This window comes from Crocodylus siamensis, chromosome 10, assembly GCF_052110815.1.
Source record: "Crocodylus siamensis isolate JL-2025a chromosome 10, ASM5211081v1, whole genome shotgun sequence".
In the NCBI taxonomy this organism is placed as follows: domain Eukaryota; kingdom Metazoa; phylum Chordata; order Crocodylia; family Crocodylidae; genus Crocodylus; species Crocodylus siamensis.
Genome location: NC_143404.1, coordinates 47,133,694 through 47,151,801, shown reverse-complemented (window position 1 = coordinate 47,151,801; position 18,108 = coordinate 47,133,694). Strand labels below are relative to the sequence as shown.

General features: G+C 45.7%; 1 pseudogene; it reads left to right on the top strand.

Annotated features, from left to right (window-relative positions):
- Positions 1-1,020: 1,020 nt before the first annotated feature.
- LOC149856551 (uncharacterized) overlaps positions 1,021-18,108 on the top strand; it is a 76,409-nt pseudogene continuing 59,321 nt past the window's right edge.

Below are 18,108 nucleotides of genomic sequence, written 5' to 3'. Positions count from 1 at the left end.
TCCGAGCGGTGTCCTTGCATTCCACAGATAACAGTTTTAGCTCGCCTGCTTTCCAGAAGGACAGGAGATTTGCAGGCACCAGAGAGAAAGGGTTGCAAAGGTTGGGCAAGGGGGGGCTTTGGCTCATCTGAGCCTGGAGCAGAAGGACTTCATCGACACTCGTGGTCTTCCATCCCTCTGAGTTACCCAGGGTTATGCCCAGTGTCAGCAACACAAGGATACCACTATTAACAGGAGTAAAATCTAGGTACTAACTCTGTTTTTTTCCATTCTTGAAACTGTAATAAATGTGCATCCTATGTACTAAATGCAAGGAAAAATACAGTCCTCACAGCAGTTAAAATGCATCTCATTAGTACTGAAACTACTGTATTATCAAAATACATCATGTTCAATGTGAAAAAAATTGTGTAATTGAATTCCCATAAAAGCATAGTTCACCTAAATCAAATCAAACTGTGTTCATATTGTAGTTCATTTAAACTGTGAATGAAAATTAGGATTAATTAAAATACCTGCTAGTAGTCCATGTGACTGCATAGATAAGTTTTGCGATAAGAAGGGCAGAACACAGCAGAGGCTGCAAAGCCAGTGTACACAGACACATACACAGCCACACTCATGGGCAGTAGTTTCTATGGAAAGACAAATGCTCTGAAGAAACACTGGGTATGATGACTGTGGCGGGCCAGCAGGGGGTGCTCCTGCGTTGAGCCACCCACCTCTCTGAGCCCGACCACCTTCCAGGCTCTGAGTGCCTCCCTAGGGGTGCCTCACATCTGGCTGACCCCCTTCCTGGAGCACACTTGCTAGCCTGGGAGGTGGTTGGGTGCAGGGAGTTGGGTGGCTCAACGCAGAAGCGCCCCCTACTGGCCCACCATATGTGGTGGGAGAGGTGGGATATGAATACCCTGCTGTATTAGAGACATAATTTAGGAAGAGTAATAGAGTCACTGAAATCCCTACAGCAAACAATTTCTAATTTGGCATCAGGTCAACTGGATAGTGTAGATAGCCAGGATGGTGGACGAGTATGTCCAATTGACCGTGCCCGAACTAAAAGAACTGGCAAAAGGGAGAGGCCTTCAAGTGAAGAAGGGGCTAAGGAAGGAAGAGCTGATTAAACTTCTGTGCAACCATGAGTCAGCCACAGAGCCCTCTTCACACACACCAACTCCTGAGCCCCCCCCAGAATCACATCCCCACACGCCAAGTCTGCAGTCCTCCAAGGGATCACCCTCTACAGAGGAACACTGGAGGTACCAGATGTGGCTAGAAACTGAGGAGCAACAGAGCAAGCTCAGGTATGAGCTAGAGTTGAAAAAGATGGAGCTGGAAGCCCAGTATGAGCGTGAGAAGGTACAGCTACAGTTGAAAAGGATGGAGGCAGAGGCCCAAGAGGCAGAAGCCAAGCACAAGCACAGACTAGAGGTACTCCATCTACAGCCCAATGGGGTAGATACAGGCCCTCCACTAGTGCCCACGGGACACCCCAAACTGAACTTCCCAGCCTTCTGCTGCTACCGAGTCAGAGATGATCCTGACGTATTCCTCAGCATCTTTGAAAGGCAAGCCTGACGGTGGAAGGTGCCCGAGGAAGAGTTCATGATGCACATGGCTGCTCTGGTAGAAGGCAACATGGCAGTGGTTCTGAACAGCCTGCCCTCGGATGCAGCTGATGACCATGATGCCTTTAAAAAGGCTGTGTCTTCAAGGTTCAAGTTAGGACCGGATTATTTCCGGAAAATATTCCAAAATATCCACCCACAACCCAAGAAGACAATGGCTGATTTTGTGGTCCTGGTGTGGGATGCACCCCTAGAGAGGCACTCGGAGCCTGGAAGGTGGTCAGGTGCAATGAGGTGTGTGGCAGGAGTGACCCCTACTGGCCCGCCACTATGACAGGGTTCTTGTAGGGAAACCTGCCCGTGATGAGTGACAGACATGTGTGCAAGGAAAATCCCTGGGGGATAAATTTTAGGCATACATCACCATCTTATTCATCTCCATTTATGCAAATACATCAACCTGAAGTTTGTGGATCTTGATGGAGTTTGTATATGAGCTAACTGCTGAGCTGTTCAGCCTTGTCAAGACTGAGATGTGTCTGGGAAAACAAGGAATAGACCTTTCATGTAAAAAAAATGAAGGGACTTAGCAAACATGAAGCACCTCCATGGTAGGGAACCAGTTAAGTGGATCACAGTTTTGGGCATATGTACTTCAAGTGGGAACTAGACTGGGCTTAAGTGCTTACGTCCTCTTGTACATTCCTCAGTACAGACTTCCACCCTCTGTGATCCAGCTATTAACAGAATGGATGTAATGTTTACTGTGCAACAAACTGTATTAAGTAGCTCAAGAAATAAGGAAGAAGAAGAATTAGCCTCTACAGTGGATCTCATGGGGCTATGATGTGTCCTAATGCAGATGGAACAAGTGCATTTCCATCCTAGTAGGATGTGCTATCCTTGGGGTAATGTACTAAGCATGCGAAGTAGAACCAAAGGTGAAGAAAGACCTTGTGTTCTGAGCCAGGTTAACTGGAAAGGAGCAGAGGACAGGATTGAGTTGTAGGCCCTACTGAGAGTATGGAAAGTCAGCAAATGAAAGTTCAAGGCAGAAAATAAACCCAGAGTGGTATAATAGGACCAAATAGGCAGCAGTGAGATTGAAGTTCTGTTCTGAGATTTATATCACTAGCAAGCAGCAGGACCAGCTCCAAAACATGTAACCACAAAGCAGGATGCTTAACTGTTCGCAGGAACACTTCACTGAAGGGTGCCTCGTCCCGAGCAGTGTTATACATAGCCAGTCTCTCTATCATTCACCTCCAAGCAAGAGCCCTTTCCCTCACACTCAGCAGACACAAGTCTCACATTATTAAATAGTGATTATGCAGGGTGTTTCCCTCAACCTGTAAGATAAGTGAGAGTGAGGGTGTATCCACAATGTAATTCAGTGGCTATACTTTCCACAGAGTAACTCAGTGGCTATAGTTCCCCACAAATTCATATGGCCAGGTCCTCTTAAGAGTCTGGATCACACCATGGGGGCAGCCACCAGGGATTTGTTTTAAGCCCCCAAAGCAAGCAAGAATCCCTCACCCCACTCCTGGCACCCCCTTCCTTCTCCTGTTTTCAGCAGCATCTCCCTTCTTCCCCCCACACCCCTACTTAAACCTCTGGATATAGAAAGGGGAGACCCACCTGCCTCTATGCTGTCTTTGGCTGACCTGGGGGTGGGAGGAATCTCAGAGCTGCTACTGCCCCACATTACCCAGAGCTGCAGGAATTACTGAACAGGGAGTTGGACTCAGCCAGAGACAGCAGTGGTGGTAGGCAGGTTCCTCTGCCCTGCCTGATCTAGGAGTAGGTGCAGGAAGGTGAACCCTGCCCACCATTGCCACTGTCCCCAGCTGAGCCTACCTCCCTGAGCAGCTGCTCCCCACAGTCCTGGCTAGATCAGGACAGGAACAGTCAGGAGAGCAGCAACAGCTGGTGAGTCCTTCCTGCATTCAGAAGCATAAGTAGAGAGGGAGAGGGGAAGAATGTGAATAGAGGGGACATGCCATTGAGAATGGAGGCAAAGGGTAGGTGCCAAGAGCAGGATGAGGGGCGTGGTGAGTTGCTTACTTGATTCAGGGACTTAAAAGATCCCTGGCTGCTGTCCTTGCAGCATGACCTTCCCACCCTGGGGACAGGCTGAGAGCAGGTATACAGCTATCCCTGCAGCACTGGTCACTTCCCATTCCAAAATCCTGATGCCTAGGGCCTGATTCATATCCTTCACTGGCATCAATTAGGCACAGATCCATTGGAGACAAACAAAAAAACAAAGCCCACGATTTTCTCTGCGAAGCACAGGATCTCAGAGAAGCCCCCCAGAGTCACACTTCCTCTCCTATTCCTGCCCAATCTTGAGGGAGAACATTTCTGGTGGTCCAGAGCAATAGTAAATGGTGCCATCTCTAAACAGTGACCTCTCTACACTGACTCTACTGCTCTGGACAGTGAATTATGGGGAGATGAACTGACAAGTCTCTGCCCATTCCCCAGTTTTCCCTGGCCATCAGCTCCTGAGGAGAAATAAGTAGGCACAGAGTATTTGCTGTCCTGAGTGTTCAGACCTGAGGCTGGGGTGCCACAGACTTGGGTAAAACAGGGCTTCAGTTCCCCTCCAGAGGACTGCACTCAAAAAGCTTTCTATCCCTGCCTGATAAAGTGATTAATAGAAGTTAGTTCATCCAGTCAGAACAGAAACAATGCCATGTGACTGAGCTGCCCACTGAGCTGTTCAGAAATGGGCAGTTGTGGGGAACTGCATCTTTAAGAAGATCTGTCATGAGTAGGGAATCTGGAACACCTGCCGTAAGATCTGCCATAAGGAAATCTGGGACATCCAGGACACTGCTCCCCCCATCCCAAGTTAGTGGCACTGCTGCAGACAATGGCAGAGGCCAATGGGTCGGGGCATGGGCACAATCTAGTGGGGAAGCGGAGCTGCTTGGTGCACTACACTGCTCCACCTCCCTGCCGGACTGCACCCCATGCCCCTGCAACTCCGGGATTCTCATTTTAATTTTCACCAACCATCCAGGACTGGTCTTCACAATCCAGGACTGTCCAGGCCAAACCAGGACATGTGGTCATTCTACCCATAAGCCTCACAAACTTATTTGTGTTGCAGAGGCTAATGTTATATAAAAAGTTAATCTCTGGACATTAAAAGAAGCAGATCTCTGTCAGCCTCTGTGGCTGTTAGTGACTTCTGAGCAACACACTAAACTCCAGACTCCAACACTAAGTCTCCCACAGCTAATATCGCAATGATCCTTGTGAGCTCAAACAATGGTCACATAATTCCAGACAATGAACCAGACTGCAGGAACTGCAGCCTGCTTGTGCACTGTTAAACAGAGGTTAGGCAGAGCAACCCACTACAGAGCTCAACTAGATCTGATCACAACAGCTAGAACTGGAGGAGACCCTGGATGGGAAGGAACATAGGTGTGGGACTGGGCTAAAAAGGAAATTTGTCAGAGGGCTGGAAAAGAGTCAAACAGTGGCTTACTGGAATGCTTTTAATTGTGCCAATAATGATGTATCTCCACCCAAGTCCATACTATACCTTTGTTCATTGTGGCCGAACATGATAGGCTAGCCATAAGCTGTATACTGCTGATAAGCTCCTATTGGCTTCCAAAAGGACAAGGACTTGCTAAAAAAGAAGATAAATTCCAAATCTTTGCTTTATGTACTTGCTTTGTCTGCAATTGAAACAAAGAGACAATTACAGCACTCCTAAAAGTCACAGCAAACCAAATTAAGGCTATCCCAAAAACACAGGAACCTATCACTGCAGTTGACACCTGAGCTAGATAGAGACCTGGTCTAATAATCAGTGGTGTTAAGGTTTAAAGGGCTTGGCTGCACTCTTATTTACACTACTGACACTTCACTGCTCCCAAAGGAGTCATTGCTGCTTTAATTTGGAGTAAGTAAAAAGAGAATCAGGCCCATAGTCCATAGTCATTAACAGGAGACACAGTGAGAAACAGCAAAGCAAGTCAGACGGTATCTAAAGCAGAGGTATTTACCCAGCAGGGCATTCCACAATGCTATTTTTTGCATGCAATTTTGTATTCAAGGGCCATTCTTCAAAGAATTCAAGGCCAGACATACAAGCACCCACGGCCCAAAACTGCGGCCAGAATTTCAGCCCAGATGCTAAGCTTTACTGGCAGTTTGGACAGTTAAGATAAAATGTATTTAGAATTTAGAAGAGTAACCCTAACTTTCAAAAGTGAGATATACATCGGTATACATCGGTCCCATATCAGATCAGCAACAGTATAGGGAAAATTGATAGTACTGGACCTCAGCTTTTTTTGCCTGATGTGGCCAATAAATGCCCCAATAAATTGGGGGAGGGGGCAGATGGAGGCCCCCTCAGTGAGAGAGAGAGTGGAGCGGAGGGTGAGGCAGGGGTAGGTGCTGCTCAGCTGGGACAAGGTGGGGCAGGGCATAGAACAGAGCTGCGAGCAGCTCATCTGGGGAACATGGGCAGGTGGCTCCTGCCACTGTGTGCACCCCAGGAGGGCATGGGGGGCATATGCCTGTGCCCCCAGATCTGCACAGGGTGTGAGGTGGGCTGCCACTGTGAGCTGGGGCCAGGGGCTGCGCTGGGCTCATTCTGGTGTGGGTTGGGCCGGGGCTTCACTCAGGGCAGGCAACAGCAGTGCTGGGAGGGGGCAATGGGGGGACTACAACAAATTTTGGGGTGACTGCAGCCTCCCCAATAGTCCCCTCCCTGCACCCCCTGGACAAGCTGCTTGCACCTCTGTCCTGTGCCCTGCCCCACCCTGGTTGAGAAGCACCTGCCCCAGCCCTCTCCCTCCCTCCCTCACAATGGGGGCCTCGATCTGCCCCCCCCCACACCCTTTCCCCCACACCAGACTTACCAGTCAAATGCTTGTCTCCAAGCTGCCCAGCTGCATATCAGAATCGGATTGGTATCAGCTGGCATGGCTCCTTAAAAATTGGCCATCGGGACCAGCCCCCAAATTTTTATCAGTACACTCCTAATAAAAAGTGAAATAATTATTCTCAGGCCACCATAGCCACCTGCTCCTGGGATGTCAAGCAACATATTTTATATTCTTTGAGTTGCCCAGCAAGCTCATGCAGTATGAACCCCTGGCACTTGCAGGCAGAGTTGCCAAGTGAAGTTGTACTACAGCTCCCTGCTTGATAAATTTTTGAACAGGACTCTGTGATGATTCAAAGAACCCAAAAGGTCCCCTCAAGTCCTATGTTCCTGTCAGGAGCGTTCGGACTACGTGAACAGAAATCTGGCTCTGGATAAAAGTGCGATCTCTACTGATACCAGATGCAGATCTGTTATTATACCCTCTGATATCTGTACTCACACACAGGGAGCAATACATTGGTGGGGCTCATGGGATGACAACCAGCTCTGGGCCACAATACCCAGTCTTTTTTAGGTTAAAGTTTTCTGCTTAAATATAAAAGCTGGAGAGATTGCACTTAAGATAAGCTTGGGAGGAAAGGTATGGCTCTGTAGTGTGTCACTGGGAAAAGTTTCTCCCTGGCTGAGACAAGCCAGGAAAGCCCAGGCAGTGGTGAGAGGTTCCAACCATTTATCCAAGTACTGAAGTCTGATTTTTACCCTTTCATTTCAGGTGGCTATTTACATCTGTGTCAACTAGGCAGAAATTCCTACTCACTTTACATAGTGTCATTTTATATTATCATGGCTATAAATTAGGTGGATGGTGGTGAAGAAAAAGAAGGACTGTCTGTATCTGCATGTGTCCACTGAGTAACTGATCAGGTTCACAGGTAAATACACAAATGACAGATGCACATAAACAGTGGGTTGTCTGCACATGGAAGTATCCTGTAATTGCTATCGCACTTTCTTCTGGTTTCATTTCAGTTGCTTCCAAAAGGTAAAAAGGAATTTATATATGTCTGTATGTATGTATGTTATATTCCAGAATAAGATTTTTTCACACGTGGAGCTATCCTGGAAAGCTGTTCCATCCTATATTCATGCGGAAGAAATCAAACTTTGCGTTGTATTTGGTATTAGAATTCACAGACTAAGTCTGAGTTTATTGGTGACTATACCATATGATCATAGGGAGGAGATCTAAACAGAACTCCCCCCCACACAAGTTAACATACCTTTTTATACCTAAAATTGTTTAAACAAAGCATCCTTGAAAAGAAAGTCAGGGGTAAATCATAACGGCTGCTTACTCAGCAACATGTTTTGTTTTGAAAACTGTTATCACCTTTTTTGTTTTTAGGAAAGGAAGAACATTTGTTCCAAAAAAACTGTGCATGCAGTCATAATAAGCAGAAGAGCATCACCATTTTTTTTCTTCACTCTTTTTTTCTTAGTCAAGTTAAGAGGCCTGGATTGATCTACTTCAACAATATGTATGTATGTATGTTATAGTCCAGAATAAGATTTCTTCACATGTGGAGTCATCCTGGAATGCTGTTCCATCCTATATTCATATGTTCCTTCATTCTAGAATAACCTAGGTAGTCTCTAAGTTGAAAGTTGACCATTGTGCCCACCTAATTTTGAAAACATTCAGGCTGTATAATGTCTGTAAGGCCTGCATGAACTCTGAAGGAGGTAGAGGCCTGTGATGAGGCTGTTATAAGATGTCTAGAGCAGCCTACAAAAACCGAGGGGTTTTTTATTATAACTGTTATTGCACCAAGTGTATAGTTTCAGGAAGTTGTTGGACAAGCTTTTGAGCACAAGAGATACTTTCTTTGATCTGAGAAAGAGGCAGGTACAGTCTAATCTAGTCTAGTCTGAACTGGAGTTAGCTAATTCAAGTTACTATCTTAATGATGACAAGAAGGTTTATCATTTCAACATGCATTGGCAGGGTGAATTAAGTGATTTAATGTTTTTGTTGACACAGCAAATGCTTCAAAAGAAAATTTGCCAACACTTCAAACAAGGCAACATTTAACTGCCTAAAGACTTCAGTAATAATTGATAAATGATTAACCGTAATTGCATTTTAATTATTCTAGACTGTGCTGCAATGTGTTGCAGAGACATATAAATCATTTTATGTACTGCAGCTTATAAGAGTTTTGTAATAGAAGCAAATACATCAGCTAATAAATATTATAAATTAATACTTGTGGGGCTCACCAACTTATTCTATAATAACTCATTAACCCCAAGTCATTTTAATGGATAGATCATTATTAAAAGTTTTAGGAGTATTTAAAGGTTTTCCGCATCCTGAGATGATGAGAATGAGTAGTGAGTGGATGAGGGGATTAGAAATGCAATAAATAGTAAAGAATGAATTTTCAGAAGATCTGAGTCTCAGCTTCTGTTGATCTGTTCATCTAACCTACCCAAACCTAACGTGTTTTTCATGACATCTTTCACTGAAATAATCTAAACACTGAAATAATTAAGAGCGGAAAACAATGAGCAAAAAAATTGCAACATATAGGGCACATCCACACGTATGCTTTAAGGTGAAGTAGCCTATTTTACTGTGCATTAAAATGCCACATGATAAGTGTGATTACGCTAATGCACAATCAAATGGGCTACTGTGCATTAAGCATCACTTAAAAACCATGTGCATTCATTACTTCACATGAAAGCAGCCTAATGGCTCATTTCTTTAGTGCCTCACACTGGAGGACTCCTACAGATGTGCAGGGAGCCTGATCTGATGTGCTGGAAATCCACTGTGTCAAAGCAGACTCAATTAATCAAGTCTGCTGGAGCATGGAAATTGATGCACTCCCACAGCCTTCCATGTCACATGCATCAGTGTCCCCATGCATTGCCACGCTGAAAAAATGGTGGTGGGGTGCTTTGAAATAAAACATGTTCAATGATCTTTAGTTCAAAGTGCTCTGCCACAATTTTTTCAGTGTGGGGACGCTGATACATATGACACACGGGTGCTTTTAATAAGCGCAGCTCACCAACTAAAGCAACCGGAGCTACGTCCCATAGCACATGTAAAAATGCCAACTGGTACTGAATATAATGTGCATTAGAAAACATGCCTTAATGCACGTGTAGACACACCCACACTGTCATAATTTACATCTTGTTTATTCAACCCAGTTAAAGTAGTGGGCATAAGCTACATCCCTGTCCCTCATTAATTGGTCTGAGCCTACAATAAGGCAGTTAGAGGAACAAGTGCTCAGGTGTTTTTCTGTGATCTAAGAGCAGGTATAAAAAGAGTGTTTAAGTGTTACATGCTAAAACTGAACCTACTGATGTAGGCTGTCTTGAAAGTGTCCCCCTTGATGTTGAATTAAATAAATAAAGGAGGAGAATGTCATGTGGTATCATATGCCACAAATGAAACCCAGGAAAAAGCCTGAGCTAGATATATGACAAAGAAAGTGGGTCAAGACCACCTGAGCTGGGCACCACAAATGTAAATATATATAAGCTGTGAAGTGAGGTGACTGGGGCAGCAGCCCTACCTTTGTGAGGAAGAACAGGCATAAAAATAGCCCCTGCCAGAGCTGGCCTTGCCACTGCCACTAGCAGTGCAGCAGCCCACATTGCCCATGAGTTGCTGCTGCCCAGGGCAGAGAAGTTGCCTATTACACCTCTTCATACAGATATGCTATGGGGGCAGCCACTTACCTAGTAAGCTGTGTCCCAAATGGCTACATGAATCTAATACAAAGGATTCAGAGGGATCCCATTTTTACAATCTCTACTTGGTTTGTTTTGAGCTCTAAAAACGTTAAGCTTCCTGGGGAAGGCCCTCTTTTTTCTGCATTCATAAAATACCTGGAAAAACAAAGTCCTGGTTCATGACAGGAAGCTCCAAGACACTACTAAAATAGAGGTGATAAATGGTAAATAATAATAACAGCCTCTTGGAAGCCAACTGACCTGTGGGACGCCTCACTTCATAGGATTAGCAGAGGTTCCAGGTCACAAGGAGCAAAGTGGAAGTGATTTATTATCTTAGATCTTTGCAGAAATAAAAGATCTCACACCTTTTATGTGCTAATTGGCAGGGACAGTATTCTACAGCTGGTTAGAGCTGGTAATAATTTGGCTGCCTTGCCATGCCCACAGGAAGGGGATTTCTCCAACTGCACTGGAGATTGGATTTCTATGTGGTTCCTCCCCACTCATGGAGTGACAGATAGACACTGTTGAGGCCATTCTTAGCCTTGTAACATGACTCCATTGTAAAGAAAATGCTAAAATCCAGGTGGTAAATAGTTAGTAATAGTATCTGTTTTTCCAGAAGCCAGTTAGCCTGCATGACGCCTTGCTTTGCAAGTCAAGCAGAGGTTCAAGGTTGTACAGAAAGATGACGTATAAAAGAGGGCTCCAAAGTAAAATGTGATCTTCACCCTATAATAAATTCAAATCAGCTGCACATGCTCTCTAACAAACCCTTGGGAATAGGGAAAGGAAGTTTTATAACAAGTGAGGGATAGTCCAAAGACACATCTAGCTGTGCATCCTGTCTCACTCATTGGCCAACCCACAGAGAAAGGAAACCTTTAATGAACCTAGCCAGGTACTACGCAATATGATGGAATATGCTATTACCTATGTAGGCATCTCCTGTGTGCCTTGAAATCTTACCTGGTGAGTCTATTCTTAAGAAGGATTGTGATTTATACTTTCTAATGGAAGTGCAAGCAGTTTATTCTCCAAAACAGCCTTTCTCTAGGATCCACAGAGGACAGAATTGTCCACATTCCCTCCAGCCCTTCAGGACTAGCCACAATTCACAGAATCACTCCCTAGTGACCTGAGCCCACCTAAGCCTTGAAAGATTTGTGTGGGTGGATGATGCTGCCATATACAGGTCTTTCCAACTGGATCCTCAGTCCCATGGACAACTGGCAGAAAAGCTTCCACCGAGTCCATTGTCCTATGAGTGACACTGCCCCTTAAATAACCACTGAGAAGGAATCCCCCTGGGGATTTGCCAACTTTGCTTACTTAGGTGCAGAGGAGGATGAAACTCCAACTCATCAGTGACTTTTAAACAAAGCCAGGAAGAAGCTTGCAGCACCAGAACTGTTCCTAGACTCTTGGTATTGATAGATAGGCTGTTTGAGAGCGGGTCCAAAGGCCCACAAGATGGGCTGAGCTTGCTGCCTGTGTGCTAGTAAACCACCATATAGATTTAAAATGGAAAAATACTGCTGAGAGGCCACAAACAAGATAATCATGAGCTCTCTGTATGCACTATGACAATTGGAATATGAGCTGATAAACAGGGATGGTACAAACTGAACCTACCTTGAACTCACTAGCATAAGTAACAGTGCTGAAAAGAAAAGTTGCGTGCTTAATAAGGAAGATGCTTACACATAAGAACTACTCAAAGCCTCTTATTGTGTAGCTAGGCATGCACACTAGAAGTTTCTAACTAACCATGGGGATTGAGTCAATTAAGTGGAGAATCTGTGACGCAAAACTGTCAATATAAACTTACTTACTTGTCATCAAAAGGGTGGCTGGTTCTTGGAGGAGATGGGCTGCTCTTTGTTGTTGTGTGCACACTTCAATAAAGAGCTTGAAATAAGACCTTGCTGGTGTTGCCTGTCTCTTGCAGTCAGACAACGGACCTGGGAAGTCGGAGTTAGAGTCCCTGACAGTATCATGATTTATTTCTCATTTTCCTCTGACATGATGCTGACGTGCATCCTGGGAAGCCAGTCATATTCTGTTATTTCCATTGTTAAAATCCTATTATTCAGCTCTAATGAGAAAACAATTTTAATTAAATCAATTACAATTGTATTTGAATTTGAATTTTAAATACAAGTTAATTTGAAACCACTGAAAGGAGCCCTCTGGCATCATCAGGATTCATTTATCTCAGCAAGGGGAGAGGGAATGGGAAGAAATTTGGTTTTGGAAATTGATATTAGCTACTTTATGGCCTGGGGGAAAGGAGAAGATAGTTTCAATCTACACTTGGGTCAGTGTGCATCCCACAGCTTAGAAGACTTTCAAAAATGATTTAGGCCTTTAGAAGCCTAAGCCTCCCGGCCTTTCACTGAGATTATGCTAGTAAGGTCCATGTCTTCAAAGATGCTTAGGGCTTGTCTACACCAGGGCACACCTCGCCTGTTCCCCCTCCTGTCTTCACCTGCAGGTATGCACTGAACCCAGAAGGTCACTGGTGAGGGCTCTCAGGGATGTGCCTTTAAGACTTCTCTGGAGCCCTGGGTTCCTGTCATGCCTAAGAACAATCACTGGGGATAAACCCAGAATGGCCTCACTGTCAATCATCCAGATTTGCAGTGGGCAGTGCTAGGCAGGGTCTGGGCGGTGCCATGGAATCCACTGTAGCTCAATGCTTAGGGCATAGGTTCAATTACTGTCAAGCACAAAAGGAAACTGAGCCCATGTCTCCCACATCCTCAGTGAGTGATCCAACCACGGTGCATGTGAATGCTGGTCTCCTGCTGCCTGGTGAAGTGCCCTAATCACTAGGTCATTTGGTTTAAAGGTAGGACAGCTCTCTTTCTCCTATGTTTTATTTCCAACAGGTGTATGTGGAAGGCAATGCATTTCTGTAGCACGGGAAAATTGTTTCCCAGACTGTGCATAAGTGCCCAAAACTGCAGTGATACCTGCTCCTTATGTATGTAAAGTAAAATATGATTTAGATCTAAACCCTGCTGAGTGTTTTAGAAATCTGGATTCATGCATCCCTGCTGCTCCCATTTAAATCCAGTTGGTACATTAAACATTTATCACTTGCTTGTTAATCTTTGTAGACAACCAGCAATCATGATTTCATATCACATAAACTCCATAAAGTTACGAGCAAAACAACTACATTGCTTAATAAGGCCTCTTTAAAGCTTTCAATTTTTCTTTATCCAGTCGAAGAAGAAACACTTCTACCAAATGAGATGAGGGGGAAAAAAATCAAACCCTGTGAAAAAGGCAATGCTGATTGCGGGAAGGGTGCATGTCTCTGTCTGTCAGGTCAGTGGCAGGATAGGCCATGATAGAAATCTAAACCCTGCCAGTGGACTGCATTTCGGAGTCTGCAACAGGGAGCAATGTGGGGTCATGGCTCCAAAGCTGCCACTTCAGAATTAGTAATAGACACAACTCCTATGCTGCTGGGCATTGTACACACACAGGGAACAAAAAGACAATCCCTAACCCAAAGCACATGTAGCCTTCACTAAGTTATCCCGGCGAGATTGACACTGAAACAAGGGAAGACAAAGCTGTAACATCTTACTGTGCTTCCTAGAAGAAGAACATGCTCACACAGGAAATTAGTAAGTGAGGTACTGAGGAACAGAAGCATTGGTGAAATGGGAGTACAAGAAGGGTGGTCATTTCTCAAGGGAACAATCTTAAGGCCACAGAAGGGGACTATCCCACTGCACATCAAGGCGCATAAAGGGGCCAAGAACCCTCTTAGCTGAAAAAGGAAAGCCAGGAAAGCATAGCGGTGAAAAAAGAGGCATACAAACTGTGGAAGCAAAGGGTAGCCACCAAAGAGGAATATATCTACTTGCAATGTTCCCTTTAAGGTGCAGCAATCCGTGAGCACACCCCTTCAGTCTGTGAACGTACCTCTTCGGCCTGTTCCTGAATTGGTCCTGCCTCTCGCTTTTGCCTCTTGCCACTGTTAGAAATATTATTAAAAATGCATTATCAATAGTGTTGTTAGAACAGCACAGCTGCCAGCTCTCCCTGTCTCCCTGGTGGAAGAAGGGCGGGGGGGAGATTGAAAAAAAAAGCTACTAAGGGCTCTTTGTATTAAGGTATCACTCTCTCTTTGTTCTGCAAATTTACTATCTCTTTGTTACACTAAATCACACTTCCTTTCATGCCCCCTACATTTCTCAGGCTAGATAAGAGTAATTGCCATCTTGTCCTTGGGTTTGAACTTCTTGTAACCTAAAGTACTTTCTGAGCAAGCGCAATTAGCTAATACATATAAGCCTATCCGCCCCGCATACTTAAGTAGTTAATTATAATGCACATGCGATGTATGACGTGACGTCATTTCATATATGTTTGTATGAACCGGAAATGAGTTGTAAGAGTTCCTGCTTCTGTACACGTGCTCAGGAGAGAGGGGATAAAAGCCTGCTGAGAAGTGTTCCCCGCGGGCAGAGAATGTGGTCTTTTGTCTTCTCTCTCTGACCCTATTTGCAAATATATACCTTTTGTATTACCAACAATGTGTGCCTAAAGGATCATTCTTTATGAGCCTCCAAAGAAACGAACCGTGATTTTTACATCATAATTGGCGCCCAACGTGGGGCTTCTTTGGATGACTCCGGAGTCCAATGGCGCATCGTCTCTGCCACCACGGGGCGTGCGCACCAAGCCCTTTTTGGCTCGCCCGGAGGGGGGTTTGAGACGTGAGTCGGGACATCCGGAACACTAAGGGCTCCTATGCAAATTTTGTTTTTGCAGTCTTCAGGTACACATTTTGGGATTTGGATCGAGATCTCTGGGGTATCTGAGTGAGTATACGAATTCCCTTTTGCCCAATTTGGTTCTGGATCCAAAACGGGGGGGTAAACGATCTGGGGAACTTCTGGCTCAGTTGTCATCGTAAAACCTCCTGTTATAGAGGTCTTTTGGTATTTGGTGTGCCTTGGGCGCACTCTTGTGGGCAAAATGGGTACAGCTAGCTCCCGTGTAGAAAACGACATGGATACCCCTCTAAGGTTCTTATTATGTCATTTTAATAAATTTGCAAAGCCGGCCGATTACGGAGTAAAAATGAAAAAAGGTGATTTAATTAAGTTTTGTCAACTTGAGTGGCCAACATTTGGGGTCCACTGGACCCCAAAAGGATCCTTTGTGCTAAAAGAAGTGATAGCTATTCATGAAATTGTTATGCAGAATGGGTATTGGAATCAGTTTCCTTATATTGATTGTTGGTTGTGGGTGGTTCAAAATCAGCCACCTTGGATTAAGAATTCCTTAGCAAAGTCTCATGTGATGATTGTTAAGGAAAAGACTCGGGGGGGGCCGCCTGTACTCCCTGAGTCTAATGCGGGGGGAAGATTCTGAATTGGCTGAGTACCGGACCCGCGCTCCGGTTGCCCTGTCAGGTAGCGAAGATGAGTCAGACGCCTCCTCGGGATCCAGTCCTTCTGCACCACCGCCCCCTCCCTTAGAGAGACCACCACCGACGTACCAAAGCATACCTAATGAGTTAGAGCGTGAGCCTCAGCCAAGTGCCTCATCTGAATCGGGGAATAAGGGTTATTATTTGCGAAAGCCTGTAGAGTCACAGCCGGTGCTGAACTGCCCGATGCGAGAGGTTATTGGGGAAGGAGGCACTGCAACTTTTGTCTACACCCCATTTAGTACTTCAGATTTATTAAACTGGAAGAATCAGAGCCCCTCTTTTCGTGAAGACCCTGAAAAGATGAGGGACCTGTTTCGATCTATTGGGCAGACTCATCGACCCACTTGGGCTGATGTCCAGATGATGCTCCAGACCCTCCTAACCCCGGAGGAGAGGAGATTAGTGTTGGGTACAGCGGAACGTATTGCGGCAGCCAGAGTTGAGTCAGAGGGTGCTGCTGGTCGTACTCTGCATGATACCTGCCCTGTAGAAGAGCCGAGATGGGATAATCATACTGCAGAGGGCAGAGAGCTGAGTGCATGGTATCTGGGAATTATAGTGGAAGCAATGGGAAAGGCAGTGCCTCGGGTTACCAATCTGTCTAAGTTGTATGAAGTGAGACAGGGAAGAGAGGAGGATCCCTCAGCTTTCCTTGGGAGGCTGTATGAGGCGTTTCGCAGGTTTTCGGATCTGGATCCAGAAGCCCCAGATAATCAACGCATGGTAAATCTTATGTTTATTGGTCAGTCTGCTGCTGATATCCGTAAGAAGTTACAGAAAACTGAGGGAGGTGCTGGGAAACCGATTTCAGAGCTGGTGGAAATTGCATATAAGGTGTATGGGAATCGTGAGCAAGTGCAGGAGCGCAAGGAGGATAAAAAGGCTCAGCGACAGATGGCAGCACTAGCAGCTGCTATAACTGGAGGTAACCCTGGAAAGGCTGGGATACAGAAGGGGAAAGGAGAAAGAGTGGGAGCAGATGTTTGTGCTTATTGCAAAGAGAAAGGACACTGGAAGAGGGAATGCCCGAAGTTGAAGGAGAAGAGAGAGAGGGAACCGAGAGGTCACCTCATGCGGGCAGAAGACAAGGGTGAGGACACAGAATGAAGGGGACAGGGATCTAAGACCACTACCCTTCGGGTTGGAGCCCGAGAAGATCCCATGGTAACCATTAGGGTTGGTGGCAAAAACTTTGAAGCCTTGGTGGATACTGGGGCTACATTTTCAATGATTCCAGAAAAAAACCCCTGTGCAGGAACTAGTGAACAGCATGTACTTGTAGAAGGGATTGAGGGAACGCAATCCCGACTCCCTGTTTGTAAACCACTCCTCACCAAAGTGGGGGACCATTTGCTCGAGCACTCCTTTGTGTATTCTCCAAGTTGCCCAGTTGCACTCCTTGGGCGGGACTTACTCACAAAATTGCAAGCTGAGATCTTTTTCAGAGACGATCAGATGGTGGTCCAGCTACCTGTCAAGCAGAGCTCGAACTATCAGATGGCTCTCCTGGAGGACCGAAGCCCTGCAGTAAGTCCAGAAGATTACATGACTGGAGTAGACCCCTCGGTATGGGCTGATGGAACCCCTGCGCGAGCTAAGTCCGTCTCCCCAGTAAGGATCGTACTCAAGGATGGGGAGGGGCCCATTCGGGTAAAGCAGTACCCACTCAACCGAGCGGCCAGAGCTGGACTCAAGCCGTTAATAGAGAAATACAAGAGGTGCGGATGGCTAGTGGAAGGGTCCTCACCCTATAACACCCCCATCCTTGGAGTGCCGAAGGCAGATGGGGTCTCATACAGACTAGTCCAAGACGTACGGGCAGTAAATAAGAAGGTCCTTTCAGACCATCCTGTAGTCCCAAACCCTCACACGATCTTGACACAAGTATCGGGGGAAGCTGAAATATTTTCAGCGCTAGATTTGAAAGATGCTTTCTTCTCTATTCCCCTTCACCGAGAGAGTCAAAAATTGTTTGCTTTTGAATGGGAGGATCCAGACACCTTCCATAAAGCCCAACTCATGTGGACAGTTCTCCCACAAGGATTCGTAGCAGCCCCCCATATTTTCGGACTTGCCCTTCAGAAGGACTTGGAGGAGTGGAAGGGATCACACCCCGCAGTGACTCTCCTTCAGTATGTGGATGACCTGCTAGTTGCAAGCCCAAACTTGCAGCTCTGCGAGGAAGCCACCAGGTCACTCCTAAACACTCTGGGGGGAAAAGGATATAAAGTCTCTAGAGAGAAAGCCCAAATATGTCAGCCTGAAGTCACATTTTTGGGATATAAGCTCTCAAAAGGAGTCAGAGCCCTGAGTGCAGATCGCATACAGGCAATCCAAGGTCTAACCCCACCTAAGTCACCCAAGGAGCTGCGGGCATTTCTAGGGCTAACTGGGTTCTGTCGACTATGGATACCAGATTACGGTGGGAAGGCTAGACCACTGTATGAATCCCT